This window comes from Cupressus sempervirens, chromosome 6 (genome assembly GCF_028749045.1).
Source record: "Cupressus sempervirens isolate cs-2001-9-10 chromosome 6, ASM2874904v1, whole genome shotgun sequence".
Lineage (NCBI taxonomy): Eukaryota > Viridiplantae > Streptophyta > Pinopsida > Cupressales > Cupressaceae > Cupressus > Cupressus sempervirens.
In genome coordinates, this window is record NC_143123.1 from 137,580,774 (window position 1) to 137,599,724 (window position 18,951).

The 18,951-nt window shown below is 37.3% G+C and overlaps 1 long non-coding RNA gene across 2 annotated transcripts; it reads left to right on the top strand.

Moving 5' to 3' along the window:
• The first annotated feature begins 17,176 nt into the window (after positions 1-17,176).
• LOC149551604 (uncharacterized) lies at positions 17,177-18,458 on the top strand. Of its 2 annotated transcripts, XR_016353319.1 has the most exons (4): positions 17,177-17,449; positions 17,647-17,779; positions 17,924-18,002; positions 18,100-18,458. It is a non-coding gene; the product is annotated as an uncharacterized LOC149551604 (long non-coding RNA). The 2 variants fall into 2 exon arrangements; XR_016353318.1 differs by having other exon boundaries at positions 17,924-18,458.
• Positions 18,459-18,951: the final 493 nt, after the last annotated feature.

The following is an 18,951-nucleotide window of genomic DNA, read 5'->3' on the forward strand; positions in this document are numbered from 1 at the left end:
AGTCACAACTCTTTCTCTCTCAGCAATTTCCCAAGGTCTCTTAGTGCAGCTCCAGAAGTTCGAATTAGTGAATCAAACTCTCTAGGATACTATTCACTCCCTATCTCAATCATTAAATGACTTGAACCAATAGGTTGTAGCTAATTCTTCATGCATCCAGGACTTTTTTGAAACTTTTACCACACAAACGGTAGGCATTACAAAAGATATCAACTCCATTATTGAAGACTTCAGAGACATTGGAAACCTCAAGGATAAGCAGACCGAGCTTGTTAAAAAAAATCATCTCTTTTGACTGAAACAAAGCAGTAAATTAAAACTTGGGCCTCTACTTGCAAAAAATCCAGCACTACGCCTCTGCCAGTGGTTGAAAAAATTGTCCAATAGAAGTTGGCAGAAGACTGAGTTAGGCACTTCAGGGAACTCAACCTTCGGGTTAGAGGTCTTCCTTCATCCTCCATTGATCCTCTCCCCACAGGCTACTCATTTCTCAATGAGCAACTGGGTATTTTAGATATTACATTAGACAGAGCATGGTTTGGACACGATGGCACCCTTTTTCTTAGGTTTCTCTCACTGGTTGATCGACTACAAGCTCTCAGGGCAAAGAAGAAGCTCTTTCTTCTTCCCACAAAGATATTTCTTGATGAGGACCTCACAAAATCACAAGTAGCTGAACTAAAGCACTCTAGGAGTCTTGTGGTAGAAGCAAGGAGTAACGGGAAATGGGCAGTTATAAGGAATCTAAAGGTAGTTATTTGTGACTCACCTCCCAAGGGTTGGAATGAGAGACATACCCAAGCCAAATGACAGTCTGAGCACCAACAGTTTGGAAAGTCTAAACCCTCCATTGGCTCTTTGCTTGTCAACTGTTGGAATGGAAATGGTTCCCTATGGTCTTTGCCAGGCTTACTTCATGATGCAGTTGGGGATGCTGATTTTTTAGCTATTACCGAGACTCATGAGAGTCCTGCTCGGCCCCTTCCAGGTTACACAAGGTATCAATGGCTTTCAGTTTGCAGAGAGGAGGTCCGAGCTTTGGGTGGTGTGCGTGGTTCCGGTGGAGTTTCTTGTTTGATTAGAGACGATCTATTCAGTAATACCACATTGGTTCTTTTTGACACTTATGCTAGATTTATGTGGATCTGAGTTGGAGGTACCAGTCACCGTCAGAAAGATATCTTCATTGTTGTTTGTTACTTCTCACTGACTACCTCACCTTATGCCATTCATAGTGTTGAGGATGGGAACCCTTTTGCAGACCTATTCGAGAGCATCTCTAAGTTTGGGGCTATGGGCGACATCATCATCTTAGGAGATTTTAATGCACGGACTAAAGATCTCTAGACCCCCCAATATGACCGTGGGTCCAATTTGATTTGTACTATTGAGAGGGATCTTACTAGTATGGGGCTTCAGCATTTATCCGAGGATCACAGTGGACCTCTAACTTGTTATGGTCGCCACCTTCTCCAGCTCTGTGAGTCCTCCAACTTGGTGATTCTGAATGGTCTCTCTTATTTCTCGGGTTTTGAGCTTTTTACGTGTTGGCCCCATAGTGGGGATGCGAGCGTGGTGGATTACATCCTCGTTGTTGCTTCCTTCCTCCCCTCCATCCAAAATTTTACTATCTCCCATCTTCCCTTAGCTGATCAGGCCCTTCTTAGCCTTTCGGTCTGTGTTTTTTCCCACCCTTTATCACCCATCTCTACTCACCCTGCCCGATTTCACCCCCACACTTGTTTCTGTTTTGAGGATAGTGATCAAGACCTCTTCATTTTCCATTTGAGAAGATTCCTCTCCCCAGCGAGCTTCATGCATCACAGTCAGGTGTCCACCATGTTTCACTCACTAGCTACTGCGATTTGGGAGTCGGCTCTCCTCTCTATCCCTCACTACTCCATTTCCACCACTCACAAATCGGCTCGATGAAATACTTGTCCCATGAATCAGTGGTTTGATGATGATTGTAAAACTTTCCACCGCTCCTTGCACTTAACTTTTGATACTCATTCCCCTGCTTTCACCAATTTACGGCTCTCTTACAAATGCTTTCTTCGCCATAAGAAGCGATATTTTATTGCTTCATAGGGAAGATCCCTCCGAGACACGCTTATTCAGTATCCCAAGTTGTTTTGGCGCATCATGTTCCCCAGGCGTAGCCAACCCTAGTCCACCCCCGAACTTCATCTCCTTGCTTCCCATATCTCCATGTTGTATGACATCCCGGGTCAGCTCGCCCCCTTTCCTAGCCCACTCTCCCATTGTCACTTATTCTCCACCTCTAGCATTTACGAGGCCATCAGACTTATGAGATGCAGCAGGGCAGCTAATGAGGAGGGTTTTCAGGCAGAGCTCTTCAAACTCGGTACCACGATCTTGGGCCCTTATCTCTCTACGCTCTTTAATAGAGTGGTTTGTTTTGGTTTTTCAAACTCTTGGTCGAGACACATTATTCACCCAATCCATAAGTCTGGGCTGACCTTTGATCCCAGAAACTATAGGACCATCATGATTGGGCATACATTTGCCAAACTTTATGCTACAACTTTGAATACTATTTTATCCAGTGAGCTTGATAGGAGGAATTGTAGGGCTAAGGGTTAGGCAGGATTCAGGACAGACTACCAGACCATAGATCATATCTTTACACTACGAGCTATTATCGAGGAGGCTCAACATCACTCGAAGAAAGTCTACTATTTTTTTGTGGATTTTCGTAAGGCTTTTGATTCCATCCCCAGAGCAGCCCTTTTTCAGAGATTGAGAGATATTGGTATTTCTGAGATCTTATTGACGGCTATTATGAGGTTATATGAGACTGTGATTGGTAGACTCAGGACCATAGAGGGCCTCTCTGATCCTATCCAAAGCACCATTGGGGTGAAGCAGGGCTGCCCTCTCTCGTCCACCTTGTTCGGGATATACATTGATGAACTCGAGACTTTTCTTAGTGACTCCTCACTTCCAGGTGATGGTTGTCATCTACACTAGGTATTGATCTCCATCCTTCTCTTTGTTGATGATGTGGTTCTTCTTGCTTCCTCTCTTGAGGGTCTTCAGAGGCTTTTAGATAGACTTGCATCTTTTTGTGATATGAGATAGCTGGTTTTGAACCTTGAGAAGACTCGGGTTATGGTCTTCAACGGTCTGAAGACTTCACATCTCCATTTTCACTTCCAGGGTTGGGAAGTTGAGATTACATCATCTTACACATACCTTGCGGTTAAGTTTTTTGGATCTCGTTTCAGCTCGAGATCAACTATTTAGCCTCGGATCATTAAAGGGTTGGGTTCCCTTGCCATGCTCGAGAGACAGTGCTTCAGACACCACTTTCAGGATACATCGTCTAAGCTATCCCTCCTGGATTCCTTAGTAAGACCCATAGTGCTCTATGGTTTGGTGGTTTGGGGTCCTTCTCTTTTAGACTCAGATTGGGCCATGATCGAGCATACCCAGATTATGCTCCTTCGTCGGATTATTAGATGTCACGGTTCTACCCCCCATAGTATTATTTTGGCCAAGTTCGGTGCTCACCCATTTAGATTTGTAGGCATGTTTGACTTGATTTGGTTTCTCCACTGTCTTTGTGGCTTTGCTGACTTAGAGGAAGGCCAACACAGATACCCTTATTTAGCCTACTGCTCCTTAGTTGCTATTGCTGACGTCGATCCTGCCACTAGAGCCCGTGATTGGTATGCTCAGGCTACTATCCTATTGAGTTCAGTGGGGATCGACATTGATCATCTTCCTCCCTACCAGTTCTCATTGGATGCCCCTGCTCATCTACTCCCTTCTCGACAGGAGTTGAACGGGCATGTCAGACTTGACATTTACAGGAAGTATATCACATGGACCTGGTGGATCCTCTAGGGGGACTACGTCCAAGGATGGCTTTCTATGCTGAGCACTTCTTAGTTATCCGAGATGGGATTATTGTACGCCCTGTGTACTTACATAGATACTGGATTCACGCCCTGTGTATCTCCCTTGGCTCCTTTAGGGTGGGCTCACACAAACTTCAGATTCAGGTCGATCACCATATTGCTAGAGAGGATCGGGTGTGTACACTTTGTACCTTAGTAGAGGCAGAATCTAAGATTCATTTTCTTTTTAGATGCCCCATATACTACGAGATTAGAGGGAGATTTTACTATTTGTTTAGAGATTGCAGATCCCTCTCAAATTTTTTCAGGTACATCGATCAACATTGCATTGCACTCTATCTTCGCGAGTCCTTACAACTTCGTGACCATACTTTACAGCTTTCATTTCCCAGGAGTCAGACCTAAGCACAGCTTATTACGACCTTCTCGCCCTTAACTCCAGCTCGGGGTGTGAAGCAACCGTACAGTTTCCCTAACACGGGCTGTTCCAGATCAGTGAGAACCTGTAGGGGACCTTTTTGCCAGCGACACTCCTCTCATGGCACTCAGCTTCATCACAGGGCTTTTGGTAGCTGCACAGATCAGTCACTATTGGTTTTTTTCCTATGAAGACGGATAACTAATCTTTTTCGTGTTTTTTCCTACTTTCTTCTTCTTTTGTTGTGCTTGTTCTTTTTTTTTAGACACCGTTTGGTGCTCTGTTTGTCTGCTTTTTCCTTGCTGTAAGCTTCCAGTCCTGTAGACCCATGTTGTGGTCTTTTTTTGGACATTAATAAATTTATCTTATCTTATCTTATCTTATCTATGTTGATCACATGCGTATGTTGTTTAGCGCAGGTCATGCAGTTTCCTCTTTGGCCCCTCTCACGAAGATTGTGTTTGACATTCTTCTAAGTTGTCTGTTTGATACTACTTCTTCTCAAGTGTTTCACAGATAGTGTTGCATTTCCATTTCCTTTCTACATTACTATACCTAAGAAGCCTAATATCGCAATTATTTCTACATGCAAGAAGTCATTGATTCAACATGCATTTTGTGTACAGCATTAGTTTATTGAGGACTTAACATGAAAACAGGCAGACCACCACCAAAAGGCCACTTGGAAACATTTGGTGATGGTCCACCTATTTTCATGTCAAGTCCTCATTAAACTAATGTTGTACACAAAATGTATGTTGAATCCACAGCTTCATGTATGGAGAAATAATCACGATGTTGGGCTTCTTATCTACATTAGTGTACAAAAAATGGAAATGCAACACTCTTTGTGAAACGCTTGAGCAGAAACAATATCAATCAGACAACTTAGAAGAATGTCAAACACAATCTCCATGAGAGGGGCCAAAGAGGAAACTGCATGGCCTATGCTAAATAGTGTAGGAGTGTGATCAACATAGTAAAATATTTTCTAACAAAGAAGAACAATTTTAAAAAAATATTTCAATAAATCATCGCAATTGTGACGACCTAGTCCGATGGAACGTTGTTGGATCAACAACATTTTCATCGCAAATCCCTTGCACTTACAATGGATAGATCTAATAGATAGTCATCACACCCACGACACTATCATCGCATACTGTCGTACTTGCGATGAGCATTCTGATGGATGACTATTGGCCATAGAGCACATGCCTCGCTATTGCGAGGACATAGTGAAATATTAAGATGTCATAATTGTGATGGTGGTCTATCACAATTACAACAATGTGACGATGACCCCCTGGCCTTGCCTTTTGCCAAATTACGATGGCATTTTGCATCATAATTGAGACGAATGAGCTTGTTGTCACAATGTGTGACACCAAAAGTTTGATGCCTGTCCGGTGGGGGCCAATTCTTGGTATTGTCACTTGGGCGATGGTTAGCTGTCATAATTGTGACATCCTACCATCACAATTCGGGTCCAAATGTAGTAGTGTTACTTCAAGGCTTCAGTAGATTTCAATCAAATGTCATTTCTTGAGAGAGAAGGTGAATGAGAAAGAAGTAAAGTCAGAGTATGTGCTACTAAAGAGCAAATAGATAACATCTTTACAAAGCCCTTATCGAAGGATGCCTTTGAATATGTCACAGGCATGCTTTGGTGATGTAGGAGCTTTTAGTGGTTTTCTAAGTAGGAGGTTTTAGTAGTTTTTTAAAAGCTTGTAATATTTTTCTTAGTTTTTAGAAAGTTGGTTATTATTAATAACCTTGAAATATTACTTCTAATTTTGAATGTTAGTTGGTAGGTCATCTTATCTCAATTTTAGGAAGCTTTAAAAAAAATAGTTTTTTTCAAGTTGTTTTAAAAATTACCAAAAATGGCAAAAAAGACACTTTTATGAAAAAACTGCCAAAAATGGTAACTTTGAATTTGTATTTAAAATTGTAATTTCTCTCATTGTAGGAGGAGGAGGATTTGGAAGAAATAATAAAGAAGAATTTGGAATTATCAAATTTACTTTGTCATCTTTTTGTATTATGTTTATGTTAATTATTTGAAGAATTTTGATTGCATCATCATTTGGTATCAGAGCACAAAAGGTTTCAGAAAAGTCGATTTTTGTGGTTTTGTGGTTTTGTGGTTTTGAGTTTATGTTTATGTAGGTTGAAAAGAGGAACTAGTTTCTTGAAGACTAGGTAGAGAAGATAAAATACCTAGGTTGAGGCAAAGGCACAACAGAAGCAAGGTTAATGGACTCGTTTGAAGAACTAGATTTATTGATGAAGTATTTGCATAAGAGGAGAGAAGAAAATAAAATAAAAGAGAAAGAGAGGAAGAGGAAGGAGGAAGAGAAGAAGCGATTAGAGTTTAAAGAAATATTAAGAGAATTACAAGAAAGTTGGCAACAATTAAGAAAGTTAATGGAATTAAAAAATGCAAAAATGGTACCTACTAGTCAAGAAGAAGATCGCAAGGCCTATTCAAAAGAATATTCAAAAGAAGAAAAGGAAAGAAGAGACAAAAAAAATAAAGGAAGAGATAAAAAATAAAATGGTGAGTATATCAATGACTTTTTTAACATCAAGAATTGAAGAAGCCAAGATAAACATAGTTGTGGAAGAGTCTTTTTGTCATTTTCAGCCTTATGTTCAAAATGAGCAAACACAAAAGGTTGTTTATAATGAGATTTCTAATAAAGATGTTTCAGATTTTTTTAATGAGGTATATGAATGTTCCCAAAGGTGTTATGTTAATTGTGGTAATGGTGGATATGTTGAAGACATAAATAATTATGGAACAAAGGTTTATACAAAAGAAATAGAATTTTGGATTTTAAAGGCTAAGAAGATATTGAGTAGAATATGGATTAAGAAAAATAAGAGGAAGAGGGATCCAATGATAGATGCAAATATGAATGATAAAATGTCAAAAAATTGGAAGACTAGGAAGAAGGAATAAACGAGCATTTCTCTGAGTCAATAAAATCAATGTTTGATACAATGGAAGGAAAAGTTCTAGAAAAGAAACTATACACATTCAAAGAACAACTTGCAAGAGTTGCATTCTTTCAACCAGAGGAGAATGATGCAAGAGCTTGTAGTGGCTTTCTAGGTAGGAGATTGTTGTAGTTTTTTTAAAGCTTTTAATATTTTTCTTAGTTTTTAGAAAGTTGGTTTTTACTAATAACCTTGAAATATTACTTCCAATTTTGAATGTTAGTTGGCAGTTCACCTTATCATAGTTTTAGGAAGCTTCACGAAAAAAATCAACTTTTTCGATTTGTTTTTAAAAATACCAAAAATGACAAAAAAACACTTTTATGAAAAAATTGCCAAAAATGGTAATTTTGGATTTGTATTTAAAATTGTAATTTCTCTCATTGTAAGAGGAGGATTTGGAAGAAATAATAAAGAAGATTTTTTGTGTTTATGTTAATTATTTGAAGAATTTTGGTTGCATCATCATTTGGATAATGATGCAGGATGACATCAACCTAATGGTCTTAATTGACTTATCTTACGTCCAAACTTGATGTTTTTAAGAGGTGCTCCTAATGGGAGTAGTTGTACAGTTGAGAGATTGAGTATTGTTGAGCTATGTTAAGGGTATGTTGGCCCTTTCCGATTGATATCAAAGGAGGAGAGATTCATGTGGAAAAAAATGTTATCTGACAAGTGTAAGAATAAATGCTACTATATGCATTGAAGGTTTTTCATATCATATGTTGCCATCAATGCCAAATAGGGAGATTGTTAGAGACAGAAATTGTTGGATTGATGATCAAATTTGTTAGCTTAGAGAATGATATTGTTGTTGGTTATATTTGGCATTAATGTTTTGTCAGTGATGTCAAGAAATATGTTTATTACACCATTGTCCTTGTTATTGTTGATTGTGAAGATAGGTTTGATGGTGATACAAGTTAGTTCACGTATTCTTGTGGATATTATGGATTGATGTTTAGAGTGTCTACACACTATGTTTGTCATCAGATATGGTAGTGAGTTGATTCAATGAAGTTACAAATGGTTTGATGCAGATTGGTTATTGCCAATATTTACTATTGAACTATTTCAGACAATGTTTTGGTATTTTGATCGAAATGTTTTGGTAGAGAAAGATTTTGATCTATGATTCAAGATACTTCATGAGACATACATTCTCATGTTTCTACAAATTTTCTTAAGGATTATTGGTTTAGAAGTCAATATTCTCATTGGATAGTAAAAGAGAAATTATTTCCTAGCCGACTCGGTCAGAAAAAGTGTTGCTTGGATTATTGTGATTATCTAACTAATGATAGCATGTTAATTATTAATGTAAGATATTTTATATGTGTTCCAGTCGACACTTATGGAATCACATTGGTTAATATAATTTATGTTGGTATTAGGTCTTATATTGATCTGACCTAATATGTGTTTGATACTTGTATAAGTAAGTGAATTTATTTGTGAATTTGAGTGAGTGTGTGTATGTGTGTGTGCATGCATGGATGCTAGTTTGGATCAGAGAAAAGATCAAAGTTGTTTGAGAAGATGTATGGGTGGAATCTTATGTTGTGCTTCAAAGGAACCACATTGCCATAGTTGATACTTCCAATCAGTTTCTTCAGTGGATTGTTTTCCACAATGAATTGTTGTTCTCTCTTGAGTTGTTGCCCTCATTGTAATTGGACATTTGTCTAAGCATGGTTGTTGCCCTTATTGTATTAAAGAATTGAGTTCCAGGTAAGTGCATGAGTGCATGCGTATTCCCTTGTACCTCTAATAAGGTTTTATATCTATTTGTACATTATCTTGTGGGTTTGATCCCCATCAAAATTTTCCCCTTAATCGGGTTTTCCTCAAGAAAAAAATCTTGGTGTTATTTGTTTTGTATTGCTTTAAAGGTTTCAATCTGATAAGTTGTGAATTGTTTTAATATTTGTTCCCCGCCCCTCTCCCCCCATCCACCTAGATTTTGATCTGAGATTTATGATACTTCATGGAGATACATTCTCACATTTCAATATATTTGCTTGAGGATTATTAGTTCGAAAGTCAATTTTCTCATTGGACAATGAAAGAGAAATTTATTTCCTGGTTGACTTAGTCAGGAAGCACATTGTTTGAATTATTGTGATTATATAAATGATGATAGCATGATAATTATTAATGTAAAGTATTATATGTGTCCTAACTAACACTTATGAAATCATTGGCTGATATAATTTAATTTGATATTAGGTCTCATATTGAGACGACCTAATATATTGGAGACACCAAAGAGCTGGAGCCCTTTATAGTTAGATTCTAGAGATATAAGTCCTCACACATCTTTCCATTCATTCTAACTACCTATAGTCATCTTGTTAATAAGGTTAGTAAATTTTCAACAAGTTTTGTTTCATTGTGCTAAGGGAGACATTAATACAATGTTATTTTTCAATTTGTTTATGAATTTACATTACAGTCTTAATTCATAAACCATTTTATTTTTCGAATCTTTCCTCTCAAGTTGTATCTAAGATCTTTTAGGGACAGTCCAAATGTATTTAGTGTCAGATAGGGGAGAGGACCCAGTACTTGAACGCATTCCAATAGTTGTGATAGGAGTTGTTCACTTGATACCTACACTTATTGACTTAATGCCTAGTTTTTTTGACAATAGCGTACCAATACTTTTGACTTTAAAGTTGTTAGTACAATGCTAACTACCTAAAATTCAATAAAATGTACCCTTATTTACAAAAATTAACCAATGATGTGATGCCACATCAGTTGTTGAACTTTGGATACCCTTTATGCACAACCATTGGTCTTACTTTTTTTTTTGGGGTTGTTTTGGACAACTTGGCAAAAAGCATGCTGATGTGGCATCATAAATGGTTACATGGACTTGAAACCTTAGTTATAAGTAGGCGACTTGCCAAGTAAGTTGTTGTAAAAAAGTTGGGATCGATTTGAAATTTTTACATAGGGTTTTGATAGGCACGAAGTTAGGGTGTTCAAGTAGTGGGTCCTCTCCCTAATATGCACAATGTTTGTCAGTGAAAGTTAAAACCTATTTAGCCACGTAAAATTCATGCCTATAGCTGAATCTTAAACTTCCAAATAAAGCTTCCAGCCACTTCTAGTAATGGAATTCAAAGCATCGAAAGACAACTTGAGCACACAGTAACCTAATTTTCCAAATACTTTATGTAGTAACAGAGAGTCTATTGTTCCAAAAATATGATTATGTTTTGAAATGCCTTGACAAAGAAGAGAAAGTCAAAGGTAAGGGCTTTAATTGTCTTAAAAAAAAATGAATTTCATCAAGACTTATCTTTAGTTCCCGAGACTCTCCCATTAACTTATGATTAATCTTATTTACAACACCCAATCAAATTCATCTTTTCTACAGATTAAATTTTCATTTCACTAGTTTGATCAGTGAAGATGCATATTGTTTAATAGATTTATCATTCAGAAGTTTTTGAAACTCTATTATTGGTTGAGTTTAGGGTTGCAAGATGGAAGGCAGGTTCCCTAAACGTGAGAAGGTGTGTCCCTTTAAAAACTACTATTTTCTAGATATGTTTGAAATTGGTGCCTGCACATTTAACAATAGCATAATAGATGTGGTGGCAAGGAAATATTTTTGATGTGTCTATCTCTCCATCGTTGAAGATTATTATGCTGCCACTTATTTAGCAATGTGTTTGAATATAGATATTGTTAGTTTGTAATCAAATTAATTCTGTCTGTCTTTTCTAATTGTTAGTACTTAATATTTTCTTCTATTATGCTAAGCTAAGTAACGAGATCTCACGCTAAGTTTTGGCAGCCTAGGCTTCTATTCCTCATGTTTCATAGGCTTCAAATTTTGCGTGAAACATTGATGTCCATTTCAAGAGCTTATGGCTTGATGTATCTGTTTGTCTGCAGCAAAATAATAATGGTTGGTTCTCAAATTGTTTACCAAGCCTACAGATTTTCTTTTTTTAAATCGCACAGTATACAATTTTGTACTTTGACCAAGCCATATTTTCTTTCATACTTGATTTTAATAGATTGTTTGGACAAGCCAATGTGGTTCTAGCACATAATCCTGAACTAGTTAGATTTCGTACTGTACAATGGTTTTTCAATAAGATGGTATTGATGTAAATTAATAAAGAATGCAAAAGAAAAATACAGAACAACAAGACGCATAAACACAGATGTTTATCGTGGTTCACCACAAATCATGGCTATGTCCACACTGAGAGCAGAGGAATTATATTGATGAGAAAATAGAATAAGTTTACAATACATGCCATCAACATTTAGAGATCACAAGTGATCAGTTGAAGAGACACAATAAAAGGAGTTGGGAAAACACTCGTGTGACTACTGGCCTTCAATATTCAACAATCTCCCACCAGAAGACAATAGATACACTAGTTGATCATCCATTCCCCTGCTCTACATGCTGACCTACTTCTTTTTAACAAGGCCAAGAGAAGTCCTGGCACATTTGAACTTCTCCTTGGCAACAACCTTTGTCAACATGTCTACCAGATTGATCTTGGTATCAATTTTGGCTACCTTTAGTTTCCCTTCTTCTACCACATAGCAAACATAGTGAGCATGCTTGTCAATATGTTTGGAGCGTCGTTGAGAGGAATGATTGTGAGCCACAAAAATTGCACTCTGACTATCTAAAAATAAAACATAATCATCTTGTTGCCAATGTAGATCGTTAAACAAGCATTGCAACCAAATAATCTCTTTAGCTCCTTCAGAAAGAGCCAAGTATTCGACTTCAGTAGAAGAAAGTGTAACACAATGTTGCAATCTTGAGGCCCAACTAGTGGCAGCCCCGACAAATATGAAAGCAAAACCAATAGTAGACCTTCATTTTTCTCGATCTCCAACAAGATTTGAATCATTGAATCCTTGCAGCTCAGCATGATTTCTACCAAAACGCAATGCATAATCAGAATCGCCCTTGAGATACCGCAATATCCACTTCATTGCTTCCCAATGAGGCTTCCTGGGATTGCTCATGAATCTACTAACTACTCCCACCACATGAGCAATGTCGAGACGAGTAGAAACCATAGCATACATTATGCTACCAACCGTTGATTTACAAGGAACATCTTGCATAAAATCCTTCTCTTCTTGTGTTCTGGGGGCACAAATCAAAACTTAGGCGAAAGTGAGGAGCAAGAGGAATAGGAACGTATTTAGCTTCAGCCATGCCAAACCGCTCTACAACTTTGTCAATGTATGATTTTTGTGACAAAGTAAGCACCTTTTTCTCTCTATCTCTAGTGATAGTCATCCCAAGAACCTTTTTGGCCGCCCCTAAATCTTTCACAACAAACCAAGAAGCTAACTCTTTCTTTAGTTTGTTGACTATTTGAGGAGAAGTACCAGCAACTAACATGTCATTAACATAAAGTAGAAGAATAACAAACTCACCACTAGGAAGTCTTTTATAGTAGACACATGGATCTAATTCGCACCAGGTGAAGTTGTGTTCAGCCATGAACTGATCAAACTTAATGTACCACTGTCTTGGAGCTTACTTGAGCCCATACAAACTCCGCTTCAGTCAGCAATAGAGATGTTCTTTCCCATTTTGAACAAAGCCTTCAGGTTGTTCCATGTACAATTCCTCATTGATGTCGTCATGTAGAAAAGTTGTCTTGACATCAAGCTGTTCGAGCTCAAGATCCCAAATGGCTACCAATCCCAAAACTGCCCGGATTGTAGTCATCCATACAACTGGTGAGAAAATCTTTGCAAAATCTAGCCCCTTTTCCTGAGCATATCCTTTGATAACTAGTCAAGCACGATACCTCTTTCTGCTGCCATCTTCCTCTTTCACCTTATATACCCAACGGTTTTTTAGAGCTTTATAGTTGAGTGGAAGCGAAACTAGATCCCAAGTTTTATTGGTTTTAAGAGAGTTCATCTCTTCTTCCATTGCAATCATCCACTGATTTTTATCAGTACTTTCGCAAGCATCTCTAAAATTAGCTGGCTCCACTTGATTAGAGATTAAAATCTCAGGCTCTGCCTCCTCGGAGTAAAGTAACTCATAATCTGAATACTTGGCAAGCATATGTCTCTACCTTGTGGATTGTCTTAAGTCTGGAATGTGTTCTTCATTCTAAGAATGACTTCTTACAAATTCATAATCATTGCCCTGTGAAGATGTGCCTGTCATCTGTTGAATTTGATGACTAGAGGTATTGGTTGAATCACCCAGATACATGTTGGAGCCCACGGGTTTGTCTTTGATTGGGTGCAGACATGTCAATGTTATGAGAATTCCTAACTAGTTCACACTGCTTGCTATCATTCAAACCGCTAGTGTTATGTCTGACATCATTAATAATCTAGTCTGTCATTGTTTGGTGAAGACCAGAACTTGAAACTCGTGAAGGAGAAGCCCACATTCTTTGTTGGCCATGCTGCTTGGCGTGATCCCCACCACTCCCCAGTTCATGGTTACCATCCAACATGCCACTACAGGAATGAGATGGACCATTGTCACTGTTCTGCATCCTGTGTCCTCCTTCAAGCTCATGAAGTTTAGCGTGAGCAAGAGGATTGTTGATACGGTGAGTGGTTTGTGTAGAGCAGTCTGCAGTAGCTTGTGCATCATACCAGTTTGCAAAACCATCTCCTACACCCTGCGTATCATAACAGTGAACTTGCAATCGATGCTCTGCCTAATTGTTGTGAAGTCCAATATGCTCTGTCTTTGCCTGATGTTGGGTATGAACAAAGCTATGACTAGCATTTTTATTGCCAACATTCCCATCTAGTGTCTCAGACCCAAATGGGTTTATTACGCCATGGTTTACATCCAACATGATGTTGTTGGAACCATCATAAAAGTGTTCCCTGTGTGAAGGAGTATTGTTTGGTGGCAGTGAGCTTCCCTCAAACAATTCTCCAGACTGTTGATTAGCATGATAAATATCCATGCTATCAGAGACAGAGGATGAAGACACAATAGGATTTGGTGCCAAAACAGAGGTGAGAGTATACACCATAGGCTGAGACTATGGCTTTACGGAAGAATTGTTCTCATTAAACAAAGATATAGGAATAAATTCTTATGTAGATACTTCCTGAGATGCCAATTGAAGGGCTGGAAATTTTGTCTCATTAAAGACCACATCTCTACTCTACACAATCTTCTTTGTAACAGGATCCCATAATCAAAATTCATACTGATCTTCTCCATAGCCCATGAAGATACACTGCTATGATTTAGAATCCAGCTTTCTCCTTTTTTCTTTAGGAACATGAACAAATGCTTGACACCCAAACACTCAAAGATGTGAGTAGGAAATCCTTCTACCCAACCATTCCTCTTCTAGAATTCCAAAGTCCAAATGAGATGAAGGACTTCGATTAATCAAGTACATTGTTGTATTGCAAGCCTCCGCCCAGAATTCTTTGCCTAAACTGGCATTAGATTGCATGCATCGAACTTTCTCAAGTATAGTTCAATTTAGTCTTTCCACTGCCCCGTTTTCTTGAGGGGTAAATGGCACAAAGTTCACTCGTCGAATACCTTGATCTACACAAAATTTATCAAACTCCAACGAACATAATTCACGTCTATTATCTAATTTTAAACATTTGATTTTGTGCCCGCTCTAATTTTCAACAAGAGCTTTAAAAAAAATAATTTTGAATAAACTTCAAACTTTATAGATATCATATAGACCCAAACCTTTCTAGTACAATCATCAAGAAAGGAAACAAAGAAATTTGCGCCTCCATGAGAGGTTACCTCTATCGGACCAAAGACATATGAGTGCACTAACTCCAATGGTGTTGTCTTCTTTTCATGACCATGCTTCAAAAAGCGGACACGTTTTTGTTTCTCATGAAGACAATGCTCACAAAATTCTAAATCTACTAATTGGAGACCAGGAAGTTGGTCTTGATTAAGCATAACCTCTAACCCCTTTTTGCTCATGTGGCCTAATCTTTGATGCCAAAGTGCAGCATTGTTGTTTGCAACAGTCATCGCAGCTCCCACCTGATCATTAGTTTCTACAACATATAGGTTGCCAACTTTATCCCCTTTAGCGATAATCATGGAACCCTTAGTAATTCTCCATGTGTTCATGAGGAGTGTAAGAAAACCTTGAGCATATAACTGACTGACGAAAATCAAATTTCTTTTCAATTTGGGAACATGCCTAACATCTTGAAGCAATAATTGAGTGCCTCCTTCTATCGATAACAAAATATCACCCTTTCCTACAATTTCACAAGCTTTGTTATCACCCAAATAAACATTCCCAAATTTACCTTCTTTGTAGTTTGTGAAGGCTTCGTTGCAAGAAGATGCATGAAATGAAGCCCCAGAGTCAATTACCCATGAATTTGAAGTTGTGTCACTTGTCACAAGAACCAAAACACCATCACCATGATCATGAATGATGTGTGCTCCACTGTTCAAAACCTTTTCTTGAGCTCTTTTATATTTTTTGCAGTCCTTTTTAATGTGACTAGCCTTTCCACAAAACCAACAACCGCCTTGTCTACCCCAGGACTATGATCTTCTAGTTGATTGTGACCTTCGGTTGTTTTTATTTTTGTCTCTATGTTGAGTTCTTCCTCTATTTTTCGTACTAACCATCGTTAGCGCATCATCGGATGAAGACTCTTTATTAGTTCTCCTCATGTCTTCACTAGGCAATGTAGAAGCCACCTCATCGTAGACCAGCTTGTTTTTGCCAGTAACAGAAGTATTGACCACTGTTACCACACCATCCCAGTTGTTCGGTAAGGAACATAATAAGATGACCACCTTATTTTCGTCATCTTGAAGCATACCAATGGAGTGTGCTTGACATAAAAGAGTATTTTACTCATTTATGTGATTCAACATTGTTGTTCCGTCCTTCATCTTCAACTTGTAAAGCTTCTTCATGATAAAGATTTTGTTTGTAGTAGATATCGTTTGGTACATACAATGAAGCTTGTTCCATACCTCCTTTGTTATCTTTTCATTGTTCACATTGAACAACACATTCTCAGACAGAGAGAGAAAAATCTCGGCCATGCTTTCTCATCAGTTTTATTCCAAGTCTCATATGTCATGGTGGTAGGCTTCTTCACTTTACCTTCGATTGCTATTGCAAGATCATGCCCCTGTACCTTCCACAAACTGAAATTCTTCCCCGAGAATTTCTGCACTCTTCATTCCTCCATGACTTCGAAATTTGATCACCGAAATCGATTGTAGGCTCTGATACCAATTGTAAATTAATAAAGAATGCAAAAGAAAAATACAAAACAGCAAGACGCATAAACATAGATGTTTATCGTGGTTCACCACAAGTCGAGGCTACGTCCACACTGAGAGCAAATGAATTATATTGATGAGAAAATAGAATAAGTTTACAATACATGCCATCAACATTTATAGATCACAAATGATCAGCTGAAGAGACACAAATAAAAGGAGGGAAAACACTCATATGACTGTTGGCCTTCAATATTCAACAATTGAATGTTAGGGAATAATCATGATAAATTTGAAAAGCGTTCATTTGATTGTCTCCTAATTTTGGTAAATTTGAAAAATATTTATTCTTAATTAACATTCTTTTATCCAGATGTTGGGGTTTTAATAAAATAATAATAATTGGTTGTTATTGTGATATTCTGATGAAAATTAATTTAAAGAAGAGAGAAGAAAGCCTTCAACTGGACTTGCTATGGATATGGAGTAGGCTTCCATTTTAGAACTTAACGATTAACTTGTTTTTGATGTACCTGAACCATAATTACTATTACTATTTTAGTAACTCATTATCAACAACGGACTGGTATTTTTGCTCTTTAGACTTTTTAGAGTGATATTCTTTGTTTTTCTCCAATTTATATTCATGATCTAATTTGTGTTTCTCTCCAAATTCACATGGTCAAATTATAAATGGAATAGCAAAGTCAAATACCGGTTGTATCATCAAGGACGATAGTGAACACCGTGAATATGAAATATCAGATCACCTAAGGAAATCTGGGTGGATTATTCCAGCATATACAATGGCTCCAGATGCTTAACAGTCACTCTTCTGCATGTTGTGGACACTGGAATGAGAGGACTTCATCAGAACACTGGCAGAGCGCCACATTGGTTCTACTCTGCATTTTGCCAAATTTAGGATTTTTTAACCTCTAAATTTCGCTTTTTCTACATGCCAAATTCAAGCTTTGTTCTACTCTATTTGCAGATAAAGTTTCATGTCGCAGATTATGGTCGTGTGATTAACTTGAGCAATTTGAAGTAAAAACATGCTTCACTTCTAATAATATAAATCTTATTTTGTTCAGTTCTCCAGAATAATGTTACTAGAAATATGATGGTTTAACCTCGTTGCACATTTCAATGAGTGAAAGGGCCATTTCTGATCCGTCAAAGCTCTTCACTCAGTTGATGCAAAATGAAGGACAAATTTTTTGTTCAGTGAGTTTGTTTTTAACACACGCAAACATAATAAATGCAATTGATAGTAAATTCCCAACGATAGTGGAATTCAATGCACAAGAAATATAAGATTATTTGGCTTTGTAGTGTTGCAAGATTAATGCTTGGTTTGATTTCCTGCAGGAGTGGATAGTGTAGACATAAACATGGAGCAGCAGAAAGTAACAGTAAGTTAGGTGTGGATCAGATGACTGAAACACTGGTAAAAAAGCTGAGTTGTGGGCATGCCCTCATTACTATTACAATTATAATAATGGGAATGGTGCTACCAGTTGTGCTTACAAACATCAAACATACAGGTATGAAACGCTGCATAATCAATTACAAGTGCAAGATTACAATAATCTTCCTTCTGATTACAAACTCCAGGGTTATGAGGTTGCCTCTTCATCCTCAAAAATGATGGAACACAAAGAAACCACCTTGTTCAGCGAAAAGCATGAGGCTCTTACAGTTTTCAGTTTATAACTTTGCATGATATATCGCTAAAGGAAAGATCATCTATATCATCTTTTAAATGTTTTTCAAAGTCATTCTATTTTATTTTGCTCTGCAATAGTTATATTTAGTTAAAGAAAATATCATATATTATCTTTTATTTTTTCCTTGGTGGACGTTGAAAATTGTTCTATTTTATTCTATATGAACTATTTTTCAATTGACACTTCAATTTTGTTTCTTTGATATTGTTTCTACTTTGTTTGGATTCTTGGTGATCAAGATAGATCATTAACCAGGGCAATAGTTTCTTATAATAAATTGTTTTGTGTACACTATCTGTAATAATCAATTCATATTAAAAGAAAAAGTGGTAGTTGTGTTGATATAGATTATAATTTTATAACAAATATATTAAATTTGTATTCTTTCATTTTAGTAATAATTGTTACTGTTTTAAAATTTCTGAATAATTTTATAATTCCTTTATTCATATTTATATTTTTCATACACTCAAAATTTCATTAGTGGTTGCCAGTCCTGAGTCTAGTGAGTCCTATCAATCCTCTTCTGAACATAGAGAATTGGCTTGACTTCTGCAAGAACAGAAGGTCTTTCCATTCAGTTTAGTACATTTTGCCAAGATATCCCCTAAAACCACCATGCAAACCGATCTTTAACTTATCAACAAATCCGGATGACTTGGATTGGCT